Raw genomic sequence first — 20,478 nt, 5'->3', positions numbered from 1 at the left:
AATTCTGCATCTATTGAGATGATCATATGACTTTCATACTTCATTCTATTGAGTGATGTATCACATTTACTGACTTGTGTATGTTGAAGCATCTTTGTATCCTGGAAATGAATCCCACTTGAACATGGTATATGATTATTTTATTGTCCTCTCGATTTCAGTTTGCTAGTATCTTGTTGAGGATTTTTGCATCTCTGTTTACTAGGGATATTGGTCTGTAATTTTCTTTCTTGTAGTGTCCGTTCCTAGCTTAGTAATGCTGGCTTCATAAAATTAGTTTGGAAATATTCCCTCTTCTCAATTTTTCTAAAGAGTTTGAGAAGGACTGGATAAATTCTTTGAAATGTTTGATAGAATTCACCTGGGAAGCCATCTGGTCCTGGGCTTTTCTTTTGGGGGAAGATTTTTGAAAATCAAGTCCATCTCTCTCCAAGAGCTATCTTTACAAATTTTCCCATAATTATCAACAACCCCTTCAGTGTTGGGTTTCCCAGGGAGCTCAGTGATAAAGAATTCACCTGCCAATGCAGGAGACACAGGAGATGTGGGTGCAATCCCTGGGTTGGGGAGATCCCTTGGAGGAGGAAATGGCAATTATTACTATCAATAATTAATTACTATTTATATTAAGAATTAATTACTAAATAATTATTACTATTAATAATTCAATTGCCTAAACCAGTTTAGATTTTCTATTTCATGTTTCAGACTTGAAAGGTTGCAGGTTTCTAGGAATTTATCCATTTCTTCTAGGTTATCCAGTTTGTTGACATAGCATTGTTCTTAGTAGTTTCTTATGATAGCTTTTATTTTTGTGGCATCAGTTTAATGTTTCCACTTTCATTTCTGACTTCTTTTATTTGAGGTTTCTCTCTTTTTTCTTAGTATAACTAAAAATTTGTCAATTTTGCTTATCTTTTCAAAATATCAGCTCTTATTTTTATTGATCTTTTCTATTGCTTTTCTCTTCTCTATTTCATTTATTTCTGCTCTGATATTTATTTCCTTCCTTTTGTTAACTTTGAGCTTAGTTTGGTTTTCTTAAGGTATAAAATTAAGATGTTTCTTTTTTTGAGATACTTCTTTTTGCTTAATGTAGGTATTTATTGCTAAAAACCTGCTTCATAGAAGTGGTTTGCTGCATCCCACTAGTTTTGGTATGTTGCATTTCTATTTTCATTCGTTGTTTTGTTTTGTTTTGTTTTATTCCCATGTACAAAACTTATTCAGTTTTTTCTCTTACTCAGCAAATGGAGTTCATTTGCCTTTCCTGGTGGACTGTGATAACTGACAGTCTTTCAACACACTTATTACCTTCAGGTTCCTTTATTAATGGCTTAAATAAGTCTTTGATATATTTCCTTTTTGTTTACATGCAAGTCATGTTTTTAACGTTATTGATATCACAGATGTCTGTTACCTTTGTTTAATGAGTGAAAGTTGCTCAGTTGTGTCTGACTCTTTGTGACCCCATGGACTATTCAGTCATGGAATTCTCTAGGCCAGAATACTGGAGTGGGTAGCTTTTCCCTTCTCCAGGGGATATTCCCAATCTTGTGATTGAACCCAGGTCTTCCACATTGTAGGTGGATTCTTTACCAGCTGAGCTACAAGGGAAGCCCAAGAATACTGGAGTGGGTAGCCTATCTGTTTTCCAGCAGATCTTCCCAACCCAAGAATCAAACCGGGGTCTCCTGCATTGCAGGCAGATTCTTTACCAATTGAGCTTTGCTTAGTGTGCAGAACAAGACAGGCCTGGCTGCTATCCTTGTAAGGTTGGCCCATGGCTGACATCTGGGAAGTCAGATTTCATGAGGTTTCCCACCACCCTGACTAGAGTGGCTCATGGTGCCTAAACTGTTTGTACAAACAATATGGTTTGTACAAATACCTCCTTTCCTTTTAGGAGTCTGAAATTTTGGTATGTTTCAGGCACAGGGTGCCTTCATGTTGTGGTTTGGCCACTAAGTCGGGTCTGCCTCTTTTGTGACCCCATGGACTGTATGTAGCCCGTCAGGATGCTCTGTCCAAGGGATTTCCCAGGCAAGAATGGAGTGGGTTGTCATTTCCTTCTCCATATTTTCATTTGTTTTAAGACATTTTCTCTTTGATTTCTTCTTTGACTCACCGGTTGTTTAGAAGAGTATTGTTTATTTCCACATATTTACAGATTTTCCAGCTTTCTTCCTGTTATTCATTCCTAGTTTCAACTATTGTAGGCAGAAAAGATACTTGGTTTGATTTCAATCTTTCTAAATTTATTAGGACTTGTTTTGTAATCTACTAATCTCCCTAAATTTGTTAAGATTTATTTTGTGGAGGAAACTGATGGAAAAGGGGGTGTCTCTTGGCACTGAGCTGTGCTGACTTGGGGATGAGGTGTCATAGGTAGAGAGAAACTATTCCTGCCCTTTTCAGTGCATCTTGGGGCTTCCCTGGTGGCTCAAATGGTTAAGACTCTGTCTGCAATGCAGGAGACCTGGGTTCTATCTCTGTCAGGAAGGTCCCCTGGAGAAGGGAATGGCAACCCACTCCAGTATTCTTGCCTGGAGGGACAGCAGGAGACTACTGGTGGGCTACTGTCCATGATGGTAAAGAGCTGGACAGGACTGAGTGACTTTCACTTTCTTTTCAGTGCATCTCATTTGTTTGTTTGTTTGTTTTTTTGTTGAACAGTGCTGGAACTTCCTCACTGGATTCCTGCACTTTATACGAAGATTCTCTTATCTGTGAATTATTGTAAAAATTGATGACATGTCAGAGGATGATAGAATAAAACACTTATTCTGCCATACTGCTGACTAATGACAAAGTTAGTGTGACAAAAAATTCTACAATAAACCAAGAGAACTATATATTTCTAATAAGGACAGTGCCCTTTCCAAAATTAAGATTTTTTTGAGTATATGTCTTTGCCTACTAGAAGTTTAAAAGAACTAGAAGTAGGGGGAAGGTAGATACAAAAATGAATTGGAGAAAGGAGAATAATGACAAGTAGATTAGATAGTTATCATAATAGTGCCAAGCAATAGATAAGAAGATCGACTTATAGTTAAAAATAGTGGCTTGAACATAAAAACTTACACTTTCCCTTTGAATACTCCACTAAAATGAAGAAGAATGATCAAAAAGGGATAAACCCACAGGCCAAAGAAAGCAGAAGAGGAGAAAAAATATTAAAAATTTAGAATCCAGAAAGGAAATGGATTAAGTCAAACAGATTAAATGAATGTCTGAAAATGGAAGGTTAAGCCAGGATCAGATCAAATCAGATCAGTTGCTCAGTTGTGTCCGACTCTTTGCGACCCTATGAATCACAGCATGTCAGGCCTCCCTGTCCATCACCAACTCCCAGAGTTCACCCAGACTCACGTCCATCGAGTCAGTGATGCCATCCAGCCATCTCATCCTCTGTTGTCCCCTTTTCCTCTTGCCCCCAATCCCTCCCAGCATCAGAGTCTTTTCCAATGAGTTAACTCTTTGCATGAGGTGGCCAAAGTTCTGGAGTTTCAGCTTTAGCATCATTCCTTCCAAAGAAATCCCAGGGCTGATCTTCAGAATGGACTGGTTGGATCTCCTTAGAGTCCAAGGGACTCTCAAGAGTCTTCTCCAACACCACAGTTCAAAAGCATCAATTCTTCAGTGCTCAGCCTTCTTCACAGTCCAACTTTCACATCCATACATGACCACAGGAAAAACCATAGCCTTGACTAGACGAAACTTTGTTGGCAAAGTAATGTCTCTGCTTTTGAATATGCTATCTAGGTTGGCCATAACTTTCCTTCCAAGGAGTAAGCATCTTTTAATTTCATGGCTGCAGTCACCATCTGCAGTGATTTGGGAGCCCAGAAAAATAAAGTCTGACACTGTTTCCACTGTTTCCCCATCTATTTCCCATGAAGTGATGGGACTGGATGCCATGATCTTTGTTTTCTGAATGTTGAGCTTTAAGCCAACTTTTTCACTCTCCTCTTTCACTTTCATCAAGAGGTTTTTTAGTTCCTCTTCACTTTCTGCCATAAGGGTGGTGTCATCTGCATATCTGAGGTCATTGGTATTTCTCCCGGCAATCTTGAATCCAGCTTGTGCTTCTTCCAGTCCAGCGTTTCTCATGATGTACTCTGCATATAAGTTAAATAAGCAGGGTGACAATATACAGCCTTGACGTACTCCTTTTCCTATTTGGAACCAGTCTGTTGTTCCATGTCCACTTCTAACTGTTGCTTCCTGACCTGAATACAGATTTCTCAAGAGGCAGATCAGGTGGTCTGGTATTCCCATCTCTTTCAGAATTTTCCAGTTTATTGTGATCCACACAGTCAAAGGCCTTGGCATAGTCAATAAAGGAGAAATAGATGTTTTTCTGGAACTCTCTTGCTTTTTCCATGATCCAGCAGATGTTGGCAATTTGATCTCTGGTTCCTCTGCCTTTTCTAAAACCAGCTTGAACATCAGGAAGTTCACGGTTCAGATATTGCTGAAGCCTGGCTTGGAGAATTTTGAGCATTATTTTACTAGCGTGTGAGATGAGTTGAATTGTGCGGTAGTTTGAGCAGTCTTTGGCATTGCCTTTCTTTGGGATTGGAATGAAAACTGACCTTTTCCAGTCCTGTGACCAGTGCTGAGTTTTCCAAATTTGCTGGCATATTGAGTGCAGCACTTTCACAGCATCATCTTTCAGGATTTGGAATAGCTCAACTGGAATTCCATCACCTCCACTAGCTTTGTACAGTTCAGAAACAAGTCAAATCATACAACAATCTCATAAAGACACAAATTATAGGTCCTAGATATTTCTGAATGTGGGAGTATAGCTAAGACAGGAAGCAATGAGGACTGGGTAAAAGTCTGTATTAGAAAGACTTAGACCTACACGTAGCCTTTGCCAACTATATAGCTGAGCAAACTGGCTCTCTTTTGTCCATTGGAGAAGACTAGAGATTTACTCTTTGAAGAAGTACAACCAGTGGGACTTTGAATTGGAGTACCAGATTGGGCAAAAGACTGTATCCTCATCTTCAAAATTGGTGAATTATTGAAACTCTATGTATTAAATAGTGATAATACTAGCTACTTTCCCAAAGTTGGCCCAAAGAATTCTGGAAGCCAAGTCTATACTCTCCAAAGAGGAGCTCAGAAAAATCCTCTCTGAAAAATCCATCATAAGGTAAAATATTTAGAAATACTGACATTTGGAGGTTCATAATAAAATGGTCACCAATAAAACTGGTCATAATAAAATGACCAATTATTTTGCCTAACTTGACACCAATAAATAACAATCCACATTCATGCAGAAAGAGTTTTTAAAGATCTTTTTAGTACCTCACACTCAGATACAAATTGAAAGCCAAGGACCAAATATTTGAATAAAGGTCTTCTCTTGATACACTGAAAAGCCAAATAAGAACAAAAGAGGATCTGAGGAAAAAAGAAATCAAGAAGGAGAAAATAACCTCATAAGATCTGTAATGAATATTCTTGGAGAATTAAAAAAAACATCTTGATTGCATTCATGAGACAAGTACAAGAGACTGTTAAAAAAGAAATGTTCTCTATATAGTTATTCTTCAAGTTAAAAAATATAATACACAAGGTACATTTTCGGTACTGAGTTGTTGTACAGTTGCTTAGTCCTGTTTGACTCCTTCACTATCTCCTGGAGCTTGCTCAAACTCATGTTCATTGATTCAGGGATGCCATACAACCATCTCATCCTCTGTTGTCCCCTTCTCCTCCTGCCTTCAATCTTTCCCAGTATCAGGGTCTCTTCCAGTGAGTCAGCTTCTTGCATGAGGTGGCCAAAGTACTGGAGCTTCAGCATCAGTCCTTCCAATGAATATTCAGGACTGGTTTCCTTTAGGATTGACTGGTTAGATCTTCTTGTTGTCCAAGGGACTCTCAAGAGTCTTCTCCAGCACCACAGTTTGAAAGCATCAATTCTTCAATGCTCAGCCTTCTTTATGGTCCAACTATCACATCCATACACAACTACTAGAAAAACCATATCTTTGACCATACAAACCCTTGTGAGCAAAATGGTATTTCTGCTTTTTACTCTACTATATAGGTTTATCATAGTTTTTATTCCAAGGAGCAAGTGTCTTTTCATTTCATGGCTGCAGTCACTGTCTGCAGTGATTTTAGAACCCAAGAAAATAAAATCTGATGTTTCTGCATCTATTTTCCATAAAGTGATGGGACTGGACACCATAATCTTAGTTTTCTGAATGTTGAGTTTTAAGCCAGCTTTTTTATTCTCCTCTTTCACCTTCATCAGGAGTTTCTTTAGTTCTTCTTCACTTTCTGCCATAAGGGTGGTATCATCTGCATATCCAAGGTTGTTGATATTTCTCCTGGCAATCTTGATTCCAGCTTGAGCTTCATCCAGCCTGGCATTTTGCATGATGCACTCTGCATAGAAGTTCAGTAAGCAAAGCGACAATATACAGTCTTGTCATACTCCTGTCCAAATTTTGAACCAGTGTGTTGTTCCATGTCCGATTCTAACTATTGCTTCTTGACCTGCAGACAGGTCAGGTGATCTGGTATTCCCATTTATTAAAAAATTTTCCAGTTTGTTGTGATCCACATAGTCAAAGGCTTTACTGTGGTCGATGAAGCAGATGTTTTTCTGGAACTCTCTTGCTTTCTCCATGATCCAGTGAATGTTGGCACTTTGATCTCTGGTTCCTCTGCCTCTTTGAAACCCAGCATATACATCTAGAAGTTCTCGGTTCACATACTGCTGAAGCCTAGTTTGAAGGTTTTGAGAATAACCTTGCTAGCACAAGAAATAAACAAAATTCTATGGTGGTTTGAACATTTTTGACAGTGCTCTTCTTTGAGACTGGAATGAAAACTGACCTTTTCCAGTCCTGTGGATAACTCCTGAGTTTTCCAAATTCACTGACACATTGAGTACAGCACTTTAATGGTATCATCATCTTTTAGGATTTTAAATAGCTCAGCTGGAATTCTGTCACCTGCATTACCCTCGTTCCTAGTAATGCTTCCAAAGGCCCATTTACACTCCAGGATGTCTGACTCTAGATGAGTGACCACACTATCGTGGTTATCTGGGTCATTAAGTCCTTTTTTGTATAGTTCTTCTGTGTATTCTTGCCACCTCTTCTTAGTCTCTGCTAGGTCCTTACCATTTCTGTCCTTTCCTTGCCTTGCCTGAAATGCTCCCTTGCTATCATCAGTTTTCTTGAAGATATCTCTAGTCTTTCCCATTCTATTGTTTTCTTTCATGTCTTTGCATTGTTCATTTAAGAAGGCCTTTCTATCTCCCTTTCTGTTCTCTGTAATTCTGCATTCAGTTCGGTATATCTTTCCCTTTCTCCTTTGCCTTTTGTTTCTCTTCTTTTCTCAGCTATTTGTAAAGCCTCCTCAGACAACCACTTTACCGTCTTGCATTGCTTTTTCTTTGGGATGGCTTTGGTCACTGACTACTGTACAATGTTTCTTCGGGATGATTTTGGTCACTGCCTCGTATGTATGTTACAAACCTCTGCTCATACTTCTTCAGGCACTCTGTCTATCAGATCTAATCCCTTGAATCTATTTGTCACTTCCACTGTATAGTCATAAGGAATTTGGTTTAGGTCATACCTGAATGGCCTTGTGGTTTTCCTTACTTTCTTCAATTTAAGCCTGAATGTTTCTATAAGGCACTCATGATTTGAGCCACAGTCAGCTCCAGGTCTTGTTTTTGCCAAGTGTATAGAGCTTCTCCATCTTCAGCTGCAAAGAATACAATCAATCTGATTTTGGTGATATTCATGTGTAGAGCTGACTCTTGGGTTCTTGGAAAAAGGGTGTTTGCCATGACCAGTGTATTCTCTTGACAAAACTCTTGTTAGCCATTGCCCTGCTTCATTTTGTACTCCAAGGCCAAACTTGCCTGTTACTCCGCATATCTTTTGACTTCCTACTTTTACATTCCAATTCCCTATGATGGAAAGGACATCTATTTTTGGTGTTCATTCTAGAAGGTGTTGTAAGTCTTCTTAAAACCAGTCAACTTCAGCTTCTTTGGCATCAGTGGTTGGGGCACAGATTTGGATTACTGTGACGTTGAATGGTTTGACTTGGAAACAAACAGAGATCATTCTGTCGTTTTGAGGTTTCACCCCAGTACTGCATTTCAGAGTCTTGTTGACTATGAGGGCTACTCCATTTCTTCTAAGGAATTCTTGCCTGCAGTAGTAGATATAAAGATCATCTGAATTAACTTTGCCCATTTTAGTTCACTGATTCCTAAGATGTCGATGTTCAGTCTCCATCTCCTGCTTGACCATGCCCAATTTACCTTGATTCATAGACCTAACATTCCAGGTTCCTATGCATTATTGTTCTTTACAGCACTGGACTTTACTTTCCCCACTAGGCACATCCACTTTGGCCCAGCTGCTTCATTCTTTCTGGAGCTATTAGTAATTGGCATCTGCTCTTCCCCAGTAGCGTACTGGACACCTTCCAACCTGGGAGGCTCATCTTTCAGTGCCATGTGTTTTGCCTTTTCATACTGTTCATGAGGTTCTTATGGCAAGAACACTGGAGTGGGTTGCCATTTCCTCCTTCGGCGGACCATATTTTGTCAGAACTCTTCACTATGACCTATCTGTCTTGGGTGGCCCTGCATGGTATGGCTCATAGCTTCATTGAGTTACACAAGCCCCTTTGCCATGGCAAGGCCGTGATCCGTGAAGAGGATCACATTGTAGAATTATTTAAAGGTGGTACATATGAAGATACAGTCTGTGCAATACAATGGCTATTTCAAATTCAGTATAGAACCAACTATAGCTATTTCTCAGCTATTAACTCTTGTCCTGCTACTTACTAGCCACATAACTTTGGGTAAGTACTTAAATTCATGGGGTCTGTTTTTTACCCTGTGGTAAAATGTAAAGTCTTTTAAAAACATTAAAAATGGCTAATATATAAAGTAAATAAAATACCAGCATATAGGGAGATCATCATTATTTTTTACTGTTAGAGATGTCATGGAAAAAAGATTTAATCAAATAAAATTAACCCTTTGATATTATAATTTCTCTTCCTTAGTTTATCTTATTTATAAAAAGGTAAAACAGGAAACAGGTTTGGAATAAATGAAAAGGAAAAAAGGAATAGAATGCAAAACTTCCACTAAAACAACTGCATGAAAATACAAGATTGCTTTCATGGCAATCGCTTGTCAGATGTTGAAAGAGCTTGGTTATAATAGGGCTGCAGATAAGCCAAAAAAAGCAAATCAACATGAAAACAGATAAAATATAAAAAACAGAATAAAGATCATATTGTAACCTCAAAGCACATAAGTAGTTCATATCCCCCAGCATTCATATACACTTAATCAACCCACCTTCTTTCTACATGCAAGTTCTACTTGGCTCATCAGGAACTTTAACCCTCAGGCCAACCCTGAGGGAAGAATTAACCTACTTATTGAACCCTTAGGCAGTGTTCATGGTCAGAAAGCCAGAAAGTATTTGAGGAACATACTGAGGTGATCTCAGCGTTTTACTGCAGTATCCCATAACCACTGAAGAAAGAGATTAAAAGTGATGCACTATTTTAAGAAAAAGTAGTCTAAACTTATTCCTTGGTTTAAGTTCTGCTGCCATACAGAATTCTCAAAATACTTTGGAAGTGTAAATGAATTTAAGATCTATTTTAGGTAAACTATTTATTTTATGAAAAGAGGATAAAATATCACTTACTTTCAGGTGAGGAACATATCATTAGTATTCACAGCCCAGCACACAAAAAAGCCATTTTGAATGACTAAATTCAGTCTTAATCCAAACCATGTTACAATAGTACAAACAAACCGGTAGATTAAAACAAACTCTAAAAAAAAATAAATAAATAAAACAAACTCTAACATCTTAATAACACTAAAAAACAGCTGAATGTGAAATATACCCCTGAGAATAACTTGGGTGTTAACAGCCAAACAACACAAGCCCATAAATTTTCCCCTGCCCTTGTTTGCTTCCTCAATCTGCCAATGTGCTAATTCAATTGCTGATCTGCTTTAATCCCAACGTTTAGTAGATATTACAGTAACTAACCTCCACTTAGCTGATTCATTATATTGCCCTGCACTCTTCTTTCTCTCTATTAAAATATGGCTGATATCTATCTTGCTGAAAGTTCATGGTTACTATACTATCCTCTGGTATGGCCAGGCACTTCTTCCTCCAGTTAAGCAGAAGCTTATTAAAACCACTTGTATTTGTCTCCAATACTGTTTATACACATTGCACTTGTTGCTTTTATTACTTAATCTAGTCACTTGTATATAAGCTGATACAATATGAGTGCAAAAAGAAAACTGTAGACTGTACAAACAAGAACAGCAACAAATTTAAGCTGAATGCTCTAAAAGGACTCAATAAAGAGGAAATTTAACTTGGATTTGGTGTGAATGAGACACTGGGAAAGACTGGAAGAAAACTTGTAAATATCTATAAGCATTCTGTATTAAAATTGTTTCAAATATCTTACTATCTCCAAAGAAATCAAAATGTGAAATCATGCCTCGTGCATTTAGTGTGTGATTTTGTTGAATGTGTTGAGAACACCATTCAATAACCTACACTCAACAAAGACCTTGCCAGCTTTATATCTGAGGGTACTGGATGTGTGCTCACTCATATCTGATTCTTTGTAACCCCATGGACTGTAGCCCGCCAGGCTCCTCTGTCCACAGAATTTTCCAGGCAAGAATACTGGAGGCGGTTGCCATTTCCTACTCCAGGGGATCTTCCTGACCCAGGGATGGAACAAGCATCTCTTGCATTGGCAGGCAGATTCTTTACCACTGAGCCATCTAGGAAGTCTATCTGGGTACTGGTGAATAAAAACAGTTTTGTGTTTCAAAAAAAGAAAAACAGTTTATGTTTCAAAGAAAGTAAAATGCTTAAGTATTAACATTTTTATTAGTCCCAGCTATAAATCAACTTTTTTGGTTAACTGACAAATTTGTTGCTGTTGTTTAGTCACTAAGTCATGTCCAACTCTTGCAATCCCGTGGACTGTGTAGCCCACCACACTCCTCTGTCCATGGGATTTCCCAGGCAAGAATACTGGAGTGGGTTGCCATTTCCTTCCTCAGAGGATCTTCCCAACTCAGGGATCTTGCCTGCATCTCCTGCTTGGCAGGTGGATTTTTCACCAGTGAGCCACCTGGGAAGCCCTTTAATTGACCAACTACAGGCCCCCAATTGTATTACTTAAGAGGGTTCTACTCTGTTAATCTCAAGAACCTAAAGATTTGTAAATGAATTTCAAACTTAATATAAGATTTCAAAGAGGAGGTAACAACAAGAACTACTTGGGAAGGATAATAAATAGGAAGAGAAATAAGGTACACTGAAAACAGCTTTGAAAGGCAACAGAGACAATAGAAAGCATATTAAAAACAGAAATAGTAAATCGAAAGTAAAAAAAATAATTTAAAGTAACACCAAAGGATGGATGATTGATGTGAATCAAACCTGAAGATAAAACTATTAATTATTGGTTACAGTGAACAAAGTTAACTGAGAAATGGTCATTTAAACTACGATGTACTCAGTGTTTGGATAAAGATGGTAGACTAAGAGGATATGAATGTCACCTCCCCAAAAGAACACATTAAATATACACCAATATGTGCAATTCATTGAGATAGCTGCAGCTGTTGCCTTATATATTTTTTTGTCCCCCTTCTATCTGTCCTATAAGGGCTCCAATTGCACATATATTAGGCCACATGAAGTTGTCCAAAACTCGTTGTTTCTCTGTCCATTATTTTTGTGTTACTTTTCTTTCTGTGTGTCATCTTGGATAGTGTCTATGTATTGGAGTTGACTAATCTTTTCTTCTGAAATATCTAATCTGTCAGTCCCTGACATAGTATTCCTCATCTCAGATATGGTAGTTTTAGTCTCTACAGATTCAATTAGAGTATTTTTTATTTTGTCTTTCATATCCACACCTAATATGTTCCCGATTTCTTCTAAGTTCTTGAATATATGGAATTCAGTTGTGGTGGCTGTTTTAATGTCTTCATCTACTAATTCTATTTTCTATGTCACTTTTTGGTTGATTTAATTTATCTCATTAGGTTGCAAATTTTTTTCTCAGTCTATACCTTATTTTTTCACTATTTAACATTGCCATTACAATATCAAAAGTTTTCAATTTTTCTAAAGTCCAACTTATCTTTTTCATTTATGGTCCAGGTTTCTTTCCCCTCTATCTATAAAATCTTTTGCCTAGTCCAAGGTCATAATGAATTATCTTAAACTTTAAGAACTTTTATAGTATTAGGTTTTTATTTTGTTTTACTGTTCATTTAAAACATTTACATTAAGTATGGGTAAAGGCATCTATTTATTTATTTGGTTCTAGCATCAAATATCGGAGAATGCAATGGCACCCCACTCCAGTACTCTTGCCTGGAAAATCTCATGGATGGAGGAGCCTGGTAGGCTGCAGTCCATGGGGTCACTACGAGTTGGACACGACTGAGCGACTTCCCTTTCACTTTTCACTTTCATGCATTGGAGGAGGAAATGGCAACCCATTCCAGTGTTCTTGCCTGGAGTATCCCAGGGACAGGGGAGCCTGGTGGGCTGCCGTCTATGGGGTTGCACACAGTCGGACACGACTGAGGTGACTTAGCAGCAGCATCAAATATTGAAAAGACTATTCTCTCTCCAGTGGGTTATCCTTGACCCTTTATTAAAAAGTTGTGTCTATTTCTGGGCTTTCTCTCCTGCTCCACTAATCTTTGAGTGTATCCTTACTTCATCATCACATTGTTTTGATTACTGTGGCTCATTTTTCTACATTCATTAAGTTGATGATTTAAAAAAGTGATGATGCAATGGAGTATTATTCAGCCATTAAAAAGAATACATTTGAATCAGTTCTAATGAGGTGGATGAAACTGGAGCCTATTATACAGAGTGAAGTAAGCCAGAAAGAAAAACACCAATACAGTATACTAACGCATATATATGGAATTTAGAAAGATGGTAACAATAACCCTGTGTACAAGACAGCAAAAGAGACACTGATGTATAGAACAGTCTTATGGACTCTGTGGGAGAGGGAGAGGGTGGGAAGATTTGGGAGAATGGCATTGAAACATGTAAAATATCATGTATGAAATGAGTTGCCAGTCCAGGTTCGATGCACGATACTGGATGCTTGGGGCTGGTGCACTGGGACGACCCAGAGGGATGGAATGGGGAGGGAGGAGGGAGGAGGGTTCAGGATGGGGAACACATGTAAACCTGTGGCGGATTCATTTTGATATTTGGCAAATCTAATACAGTTATGTAAAGTTTAAAAATAAAATAAAATTAAAAAAAAAAAAAAATAAAAAAGTGATGATGATGATATGGTAAATCAAATTGATTTTAGAATGTTGAACCAACCTTGCATCTATGGAATAAACCTGACCTGGTCATGGATTGTTTTTGCATATTATTCAACCCAATTTGTTAACATTTTGGTAAAGATTTTTGTGCTTATGTTTATGTAATGTGTTGGTCTGTAGTTCTTTGCTCTTACAGTTGCCTGGTTTTGGCATCAGAGTAATGCTGACTTTACAAGATGAGTTGGAAAAGGTTTCTTCCTTTTCTATTTCCTAAAAGAGGTTGTTTAGGACTGATATTATTTCTTCTTTAAATGTTGGAAGAACTTGCCAGTGAAACCATCTGGGCTGTGTTTTTTTAATAGGAAGGTATTTTTAACTACAAATTTAATTTCTTTAATAGACCGAAAACTATTTCAAGTTATTTCTTCTTGAATTCTAATAGTTTGTCTTTCAAGGAATTTTCCCAATTAGCTTATCAAATTTATTTACAAAGTTTTAATTTACTTATCCCATATTATCCATTTACTATCTATCAGATCAATAGTGATGTGACCTCTTCTATTCTTGGTAATCTGTGTCTTCTCATTTTTTTTCTTCTTCAGTCTGGCTAAATGTTAAAAAAATTTTGTATTCTTTGTGAAGAACCAGCTTTTGGGTATGTTGATTTTTCCCTGCTGCTACTGCTTAGTCACACAGTTGTGTCCGACTCTGAACATCTGTTTGAACACAGGTTCCTGTGTTCAGGGGATTCTCCAGGCAAGAATGCTGGAGTGGGTTGCCATTTCCTTCTCCAGGGAATCTTCCCAATCCAGGGATTGAACCTGAGTCTCCTGCATTGTAAGCGGATTCTTTACCCTCTGAGCCACTGATTTTTCCTTACTGTTCTCAATTTCACCAGTTTATGTTCTTATCTTTATTATTTCCTTCTTTCTTCTTGTTTTGGGCCTAATTTATTTCCTTACAACACTTAGATTATTGGTTCAAAACTTTTTGGTTTCTAAAGTAAAGCATTAAAGCTTATTCCTCTGTACTTCTTTAGTTGCATCTTACCAATTTTGTAATGTGTTTTTATTGTCATTCAATAGAAAATTTCCCTAATTTCCCTGTGACTGCCTCTGTGATCCATGTGTTTAATTGCCAAAAATTTGGGTTTTTCCAGATATCTTTCTGTTATTGATTTTTAGTTTAGTTTAGTCAGAAAATATATTTTGCCCGACTTCAATAATTTTAATTTTTTAAAATGAACCAAAAAATGGTCTATCTTTGTTTACATTCCAAGTATATTTGAAAAAAATTTATTTTGCTTTTCTTAGGTGGAATGTTCTTATTTTTATTTTCTTAAATGGCTATTAAGTTTTTGAAAATAAAACTTCACTAAAATTTCTTCTTCAGAAAGAAGAAGTATGTCACACAAAGTTGGATTCAGAAATCTGATGGTTCAACATATAAGTTGATTTTGAAAAATCAAAAATTATTTTATTAAAAATTTTATAATGATAAGCAGTTCTCAATATGAACTTAATGATATACATACAATTAATAATGACATAAGAGACCAAGCACCAGAAAATAGATGCAAATAATGAATAAGTTACCCCTTCACATGCTTACCTCCTGATCTGTTCCCAGCATGATCCAATGACCCATCATCTGTACTGTAGCCACACTGGTTTTATTATAGTTCTTCCAAGCAACCATGATCTTTTCTTGTCTCAGGAGTTACCGAATATATTCTCTGCATGGAGAATACTTTCTTCCTCTTTTGTCTAATTTCTCTTCAGCTTTCAGAACTGATCTTGAATTCACTTTCCTCAGGAAGCCTTTCCTGATATGCTCTTCAAAGTTTAGGTCCTCCTGGTATACACTTTCATGGCACCCAGTACTTCTCTTTCACAGACCTTGTTATGACTGAAATGAAAGATATAAGGCCAGATTAGTCAGATTATCAAAGATGTTATGACTTCTCAAAAGGTAGAGAATTATCTCAGAAAAGTTTCCAAAATGAGACATGGATTGACCAACTGAACTGACTTAACTAAAACTGAATGTGATTTCTATCTTGAAGACTTCTCTGAAAGCAGAATTATGCTTTCAGAAGAATAATGAATGTCTCAGTCTTTCATATTACATATCTAAAACATCCAAGAGGCTATAATTTATGAAATGTTGTTCACAGCAGGGCACACAAAATCAACCAAAATGAGAAATTCCATTTCTCTGTCTTCATAGATCCAGGTAAGGTATCTGTTTCTCTAAAACATTGCTTGCCATGGAAAGGAAAATCCATATACAAATGGCAAATTTGGCTCAAGTAACTTCTCTTTTCCAAATAGAGTCTAAAAATTAATGATTTAGAATCCAGTAATTTTTTGTAAACTTTTAGGCAAAGAATTTGGTTGAAAGGAGTGAAAGGAAAAATCTTCATTTTCATAAACATTTGGAACCTTGATTTCTTTTAAATAGTATTCAATATTACTAGGGAACACTTGTAGGAAAATATATAGAGCTTTCCTGGCAATGGAGTTGGAAGAGCTGCCTTCCCCATGTCTCTTGGCTCACTTTGTAAATTGTGTGAAACACTTTTAGACAGACACTGGCACTCATAAATTATACAACTCATCTGCATATTCCAGTCATGAAACATTATGCAAAGTGACATGATTTGCATAATGGATTCCTCTTGTCGCTTCACTTGCTTCGTGCTTTTAAAAAACAAAATGAAATAAAATGAAAGCATGAAAAGGTGAAAGCATTAAGTTCCCAGCCTTGCCTATCTTCTTCCCAACTATAGTATCAATTGCTTTTATTTTGTACAGGGGATTGGGGTGAAGGGAAAACAAAAATCTACACATACAAACAAAAAATAAAAGAGCATTCACATGAATTTCATTTTTGATTACAAGGTACCTACTTTCTTAGTAAAATTCCTCACCATAAATAACTCATTTGAGTCAAGAGGAACAGTAACAAAACAAAACACTGATATAGAGAGAGAAAGTTTATGGAACTTTCTCCTTAAAAAAAGCTTTTCCTTTGCCTGTGATATTTAGGGGAGGCTAGCCTTCCTCTTTATGACTTAAAAAAAAAAAAGGACCAGGTATTTGCTTATTAATGGAAAAAAGCATACTATGGATGAAATAAATGGTCTGGGGGAGGGTTTCCCCCCTAACAAGAACTTCTGAACGGTTTCCCTGTTTTTGAAAAACAAATGGAGAAGATAGAGTTGTGCCTTGATTATTTAACAAAATACAGAATGGCTATATATACTGTAAGGATGAGGCAGTACCAACCACGTCGACTTCTATCGGCTCTACTCCAATAAGCAGGCAACGCTCCTCAGCAGTTGCTAGTTTTGCTGCGGGCTTTCCTTGCCCCCCCCCCTGCACCAGTGCGAAAGGCAGAGTGTGCCAAGCGGCTGGCGTCTGTACCCTGTGGGAAAAGTTAACTGTAATTCTTCGGCTTTTAAAATCAATTAACCCGTGTGTTAATTAACGTCAAGTCAACGGGAGGAGGAGGAGAAGAAGAAGGGGAGGGAGGGAGAAAAGAAAAAAAGCTGCAAGGGCGGATGGCAGAAGAGTTGGCACCGTGCCATCCATTCAGGGGCAACGCCACAGTTTCGTGCGATAGCAGCAGCGGGTATATGTTACAGGGGCCCTGTATGCGGGCCAGACAGTGCGGTAAAGCCAAGGGAGATTATCCAGACCCCCAGGAGCGAACAGCGAGCAGCAACCGAAGGCGCAAGTGCCAGGATTACAGCCTGGGCTGCTCCAACCACGAGCCCTTCCTCGGACCCAGGGACTTGGCTACTTGGGGTTTGGGGATCTTCCACACCAAAGAGGCACAAAGCTGACTTTAATCACTTGTTTTCCTTTAAACTTGATTCTGCCGCATTGGAGTCGGCACAGCGGATGCTTTCACACCCAGCAAGACAAAGGCCGTCGTCTCCGCCATGACACTGTTCCGTTCCAAGCAGAGGCCGGGATCCTGGACTCCTTGAAAAATCAAAAGAAACAAGGAAAACAAACAACAAATGCAGCAACAAACAAAAAACAGCCACAAAATTTGTGTGCCCATTTGCCCATGCCAGGGGTGAGCTGGGCATCTGTTACAGAAGAAGGGCGCTTTTTTTGAGGGGGGAGGGCACGCTGTTGCCTTGCTATTCAACTTCGTTTATAATTAACTTTAAAAAAAAAACACCATTCAGCCTAGTCAACAACAAACAAAGAGAAAAAGCAGACATCGGAAGAGAAATGCCATAGGAAGAGGCATGAATGCATGCCACAGCCGGTGCCACTTGCCATTCGGAAACCTCAGGGAGAGGTGCCAATTCTACAGCTCGGAAGAAGGCAGAGAAGGGAGCAGAAAGATCTACAGGCAGAAATCATATGGAAAGAACACCGCTTCTACGAGCCTGGATTGCGATTGCACGGCAGCTTCCGCTGGGAGGAGAGGGAATATTCAAATGGAGATATAGATGGGTATAAATTAAAAGATGGGCACTTATTGACTGCATATAGACACATGTGTAAGGTTGTATGTGTATATAAATACACTTATTTTCAGGCAGTTTAAATGTTTAGACATGTGTCTGTTTTGGGGTTGGAGGTATGGGTATGTATATAGATAGGTGTATATGTTTATGCATATACACATGTGGGATGTGTGCATGTGTGAGTAAAAGGAGAGGAAGATGGAGAAAGAGACAGAAGGAAACGTGTGTATGTGCATGTACGTGTGTGCATACATCCCACTTTTTTTGACCCAGGTATACACAGGAGACAAAATAAAAATCATACTCCAGCAGCAAGCAGGCAGAGATTTATCTACGTTCACTGCTATCACCAGGGAGATGAATGGGGCCGATCTGAAGCCCTTTTACAGGATCCACTATGGGAGTGGAGGAGGAGGAGGTATGCCACACAGACATGCACAAACTTGAAGGCAGAGTGCTTTGGAAGGTGCTACTTAGGAAAGCCTGGTGGCATAACACAGGGGAGAAGAAGGGTTGAAAGAGGCTTGTTTCTATGTTTTAGGTTGGTTTTTTTTTTTTTTTTAAACCTGAAAAAGAGTTTCAGGAAACGACTGGTACTTACGTCGTCTGCGTTGCTGTGGATCCTGAAAGGTGTTCTGTTGGCACCGGGCGCTGAGCCAGGGGCAGCCACTGGAAACAAAAGGGAGAGACAAAAAATAAATAAATAAAGTCATTCAATGGGAATATTAATTGCTGCTCTTGTGGATTTTACAAAACACACAAACTGTTGTTGTTGTTTTTTTTTTCTTTTTTAAATGTGGATTGGCGCGTGTCCCTTTCGCATGGAATATACAAGTAGTATGGGATTTACAGCCCAGTACAGGACTCAGGATTAACCGCGCTGGCATCTTTTGGGCATATTCTTCCTTTTAATGAATGAGCTTTCGCTGTTAATGAGGAATAATCGTTTGGCTAATGAGCTTTGAAACATTAAGAGAAAAGAGGTTTTTTTTTTCTTTTCCGTTAATCGCTCTGGTGCGACTGCATGGATGGATTACAAAAGACAGCAATAGGAATGCAGTACAAAGGGGGGGGACTTCTTCTGGAGAGGGAGAAGCACCGAGATGGGTGATGTGTCTCTGCGTCTTTCCTTCCTTCTCTCTCTTTCACTCTCTGCCAACTGCTATGGGTTTCCATAACTCCGCAATCAAAGTGGATGGTCTGGGAAGGATTATTACAAAGAGTGAAGCCTCCGCTGTTAATGTCTCCAGTGTTTAATCATCATACAGTAGAATGGTTTTATGCATATTTCATTTGCATATCATTAAACCGTGTTAGCAAGGGGCATTCAGAGCCAGGAGAAGTACAAAGTTGGGGAGAGAGGGAAGAAAAAAAGGTCCCTATGATGCTTATCTTCAAACGGGGACTTGTTCCATGATCTGTCTTCTACTTTTGCTAAAATCATTATGACTTGGAAACCTTTGAAGTTGGATACAACCTTGGATTCTTCTAATTCCTGCAGAGCGGTATATTTTTTAAAACAGCAGAAATGTTCCTGTACTAGACAATTAAAGGAATATAAACTCCAGTGGGTTGAAACTAGTAGCTCTTTGGGGGATGCAGTGGCACAGGCTTCTACAAATACCAACACTTAAAAAAAAATAAAGAGCATCATATTAAAACAAAGAAAATGAAGACTCTCCAGTATTAACGTGTGGATTATATTTGTTTCTTTTGGGGGGTAATGAACTAAAGAGAATGAAGAAGCCATCGGTAATTTATCCCTTCATTAATGAACAGTCACCTTTTTGTATGTGTTTGTTTTTGTTCTTTCTTTTTAAAGAGGGATGTTGTCACTTTTGAAGCGATTAGTCAATTATTCTGTTGCTCTGATCTTTTTCCCCTGCAACTGACAGGAAAGAAAGGTGGTGGTTAGGGAATAGTGTGTATTGGAAGGATTTGTGGGGAGAGAAGGAATACAGTGAGTTCTTTGTAGATCTAATACATGCACAACATATTAATTGGGAGCTTTTAAAGCTCCCTCAATAGGCTATTTCATTCCTGGTAAAACAGCAGCTGGTTAGCCACTGTTGGTGACTCTTCAGATATCACTTTAAGTATTTTTATTCTGTCGCTGTTGTTATTGTCGCCTTGTTTTGTTTTTCCTTAGTCAAGATGAGAATATAATGTCATCCATCCCTTCTTTATTGAGTGTCTTCTCTTCTCTGTCTTCTTCACTTCCAATTTCCAATCTGTAAAACAGTGTTGCTTAATACTGAATTCTGGTACACAGTCTAACTGGCACAAGTTGATTTGGAAATGAGATGCTGTTTTATATTTAAATTATCCCCGCTCCTCCCTTATCCTTCCAAGCTTTGTCTCTGCTATGAATATTCAGATGAGGCATGATGTGATTACACTGTACAATTACTCCTATCCATGGTGGTGGCAGGGGCTGCTGGGTAGGCAGGGAGCCAGACAACCTCCAGGCCGATTCAGAGTTTGTTTTTGGTATTTTTCCTGTCTCCTTGGCGCTGCAGCACATGCAGATGTCGCTGTTGTTCTTTATAAAGCCCTAATGATATGCAAAAGCATAACTACTTGGTTTGGATGCAGA

General features: G+C 38.3%; 1 long non-coding RNA gene across 3 annotated transcripts in view; it reads right to left on the bottom strand.

Moving 5' to 3' along the window:
• LOC123330436 overlaps positions 1-20,478 on the bottom strand; it is a 248,184-nt gene that overhangs the window by 23,565 nt on the left and 204,141 nt on the right. The window contains exons 3-5 of one of the 3 annotated variants that reach the window (XR_006546378.2): positions 17,251-18,551; positions 16,681-16,819; positions 15,002-15,298 (exon numbers count right to left, since the gene is read on the bottom strand). This is a non-coding gene — a long non-coding RNA (uncharacterized LOC123330436). The other 2 variants (XR_006546380.2, XR_006546379.2) reach the window with 2 other exon arrangements.

Source organism: Bubalus bubalis, chromosome 18 (assembly GCF_019923935.1).
Source record: "Bubalus bubalis isolate 160015118507 breed Murrah chromosome 18, NDDB_SH_1, whole genome shotgun sequence".
Lineage (NCBI taxonomy): Eukaryota > Metazoa > Chordata > Mammalia > Artiodactyla > Bovidae > Bubalus > Bubalus bubalis.
This window is presented reverse-complemented; position numbering and strand designations above follow the sequence as displayed.